At 48.8% G+C, this 3245-nt stretch overlaps 1 pseudogene; it reads right to left on the bottom strand.

Annotated features, from left to right (window-relative positions):
- Positions 1-203: 203 nt before the first annotated feature.
- LOC140516267 (serine hydroxymethyltransferase, mitochondrial pseudogene) lies at positions 204-1699 on the bottom strand (annotated as a pseudogene).
- Between the last annotated feature and the right edge of the window lie 1546 nt (positions 1700-3245).

The raw sequence follows: 3245 nt of genomic DNA, 5'->3' as shown, positions 1-3245 counted from the left end.
GAAAAAGAGGGAGGTGAGAAGATACATGGCATCTCTCTTACCCTAAACTTCCAAAGAGTATTAGAAAACTCAGCTACATACTTAGTGAGCTGGGGGAAAAGATCCCCTTTGGCTCTCTTCTTCCCCCTCCTCTCCAGAAATTTATTTAGCAGGAAAGGATAGGTATCATCCATTTCTCAGAAGGAGATAGGCAGCATGGCCCCTTAGCACTCCTCAAAGCCAGGCATGGGAATGACCCAGGCAAAATCTTCTACTGGTTACCTGAGATTGGCCAGGTGCTGTCTTGTTTCAGGATCATTCAGGAGAAAGGAATGGAATTCTTGGAGTTTTCCTGTCTCGTTCACATCTAGCCCAATGTGAACACTCTCATCCATAAAGTTCACTCCTTGCAGAAAGTCATCTTTTTGAAAATGTCGAGATGTTCAGGCTGGGGCTCCAAGTGTGAGTCCTGAGTCCCCCTAGGGTGATGGCGCTTCAGTTCCCTGGACAGGTGTTCTTGTTGGCGGTGATAGACATTAGTTCTAGAGCTAGCTCAGCCCTAGCTCCATCCAGCCCTTTGGCCTGAATGTCAACAAGAACTAAGTGATTATCAGTGCTGCCAGACACCAAGGAGTACCTCCTCTGGAGAAGTGCATCAGGTATGGCCTGGGCATTCAGAAGGACCTACTAGGAATACTCTCTGAACAAGGGGGTATTGACCTGCTTAAGGGCCACAGCAACTGCTGAGGTGGCATGGTTATGAGGTCTACCTTGCAGGGAGGGGAACACAGCAAAGTTTATTTGGTCTTCAAATGTTTAGGGGATCTCTCTTCTGGTTTAGGGGTTCACAGACTGTATGCCTTTGCAATGGAAAATGAGTCCTGAGCTGGCCCCATGCAAGATCTTGTGGGTGCTGGTTGTGATGATAACTGTATGGTTGAAAGGTAAAGGAATGACTTTGGAAGCCACAAAGTCACTGATGTGTGCCATGTCAGCCATCAGATGGGCTTTGACCTTGTCACACACCTCCCTCATGCGGGCATAATCAATGAGATGAGGGTAGGTCACTGGTGCCCCCTATGATACAACATGGCTGGAATAGCTGGGCTGTGAGGACCAGCTGGTCATAGTCAATGAGGCCCGTTGAAGGATTCAGTATATGGCACTGATTCAAAAAAGATGCACTGGACATGTAACCATGAGTAAGGTGGCCTCCATCAGACAGAACCAGTCCCATGATCCTGTCCTGGGGCTGCAGGACAGCTATATAGGCATCCAGATTGACTAGATATCCTGAATATGGCTGAAAGTTGACCCCCCATCTGTCAGGGTCAAGGTCAAAGGCCTCTAAGGCATGTCCCTGGCATATTAGGTCAATCTTATCCACAGCCTATGATCCACCACAGTACCTCTTGTCAGGGTAACACTCTGAATACCTGCTGTTTAGACAGGATTCCAAAGCCTCCAGGGCTGCTGGGCTATAGAAGTCCTCAGAGGCAATGAGCTCTATGCCCTTATGCTGTCTATTCTTTTCTCTTTGTAGGAGTTCCCACATCTCAAGGTCACTGTCAGACAGGCTTTCCTGGCCTGGTCAGCCTCTGAAGGCCTCTGCAGCCTGGGCTTTGGCTGCCTTTCCATGTTGGGTCTGAAAAGTCACCTGAAACAGCTGACTGCATCTCTGGAGGGGCTGGAATGCAAAAAGCAAAGGGAAAGGTAACATTGTAGTTCAGAGACTCAGCAGGTCCTGCTAAACACCTGGGCCCCCAGCATCTCAGAAAAAAACACAGATTCCCTTACAGGACCAGCACGAGGTTGGACTCCATGATCTAAGATGCCCCTCTGGGTGATCTCTCACCAGTCACTTCAGCTTGCTAGGCCTTATTTCATCTTTTGGTGAAAGCAGGGCTGAGGACTTCATTATCTCAGAGGAGTCTGCCAACTTATGCCTAATATCAAACCAGTCACTTCAGCCTGCTAGGCCTCAGTTTAATTTTATGTGAAAGCAGGGCCAAGGACTCCATTTATGAGAGGAACATGCTAGTTTATGCCTGATCCCAGACCAGTCACTTCAGTTTGCTAGGCCTCAATTTCCCTTCCATTGAAAGTATTCTCTAGGACTCCATCATCTGATAGGGCCCTGGTAGTCTATGCCTGATTTTACACCAGTCACTTCAGCTTACTAATCCTTACTTTCCTTTTAATGAAATCAGGGCCTACAACTAAATTCTGTGAGAGCAGCCTGCCAGCTTCTGGGTCAACTTCAGCTCTCTGGGCCTCCATTTCCCTTTTTGTGACAGCATCAGGTTGGCCCCTGCCAAGCTATGGGTGATCTCATACCAATCACTTCAACTGGCTAGGGCTCAGTTTCCCTTTCAGGACCAGCAGGGGGTCAGACTCCAAGATTTGAGATGCCCTGAATTCTCCTGTGTAATCTCTCTCTAGGCACTTCAACATGATAGACCTCAGTTTCCATTCCTTTGAAAGCAGCTGCTAGGACTCCTTTATCTGAAGAGGCACTGCCAACCTCAGGCTGATCTCACACCAATTCTTTGGATTTATAAGCCTCAATTTCCCTTTCAGCAACACAGGGGGTCAGACTCTGTGATCTGAGATGCCCCTCTCATGCCAGTCCTTCAGATTTCTAGGCCTCAATTTCCCTTTCTGTAACAGCAAGAGGCTGAGATACTGCTCGGTGAAGCAGAGAGTAACCTTAAGATGCCTTAAGTGGTGGTCTTTGACAGTGTCTGGGGCTGAAGACAAGCTGGCTCTGAGCCCCTCCCATTGCACTTGGGCTGATTTAAGGAGGACAGATTTGTCACTGAGTCCAGACTTGGGGCCTATTTCAGCCTGGGTGTGACCAGCAGAGCCCATACCCAGCTTTCACTTACAACTTTCCCTCCTGGGCACATTCCAAAGTGCTGACCTGGATGCTCTCTGAGGTCTTCCCAGGAGGGGCATGCCAGCCCACTGGCTGGCCCTGCACAAGCAAAACCCCCAACCATCTGGTCACAGCTCCTGCCCTGAAAACAAGAGTTGGCCCCAGCCTGCAGAGGCAAGCAACTGGTGAAGAACTAGGGCAAAGGGAGCGCTGAATGGGGCCCATTGTCATTGAAGAGGGAAGGGGCAAAATGATGGAGAGACACTCAAAACTTTTCCCTTTCAATGGGAAGCAGCCACTGGGTTAGGCCCAGCCTAAAAACCTTATTAAAGAAGAGGCCTCAAAAGCCATATTTTACTGAAGTCATCATTTTGAGATGGCATAAAGT

This window comes from Notamacropus eugenii, chromosome X, assembly GCF_028372415.1.
Source record: "Notamacropus eugenii isolate mMacEug1 chromosome X, mMacEug1.pri_v2, whole genome shotgun sequence".
NCBI classification, from domain to species: domain Eukaryota; kingdom Metazoa; phylum Chordata; class Mammalia; order Diprotodontia; family Macropodidae; genus Notamacropus; species Notamacropus eugenii.
This window is presented reverse-complemented; position numbering and strand designations above follow the sequence as displayed.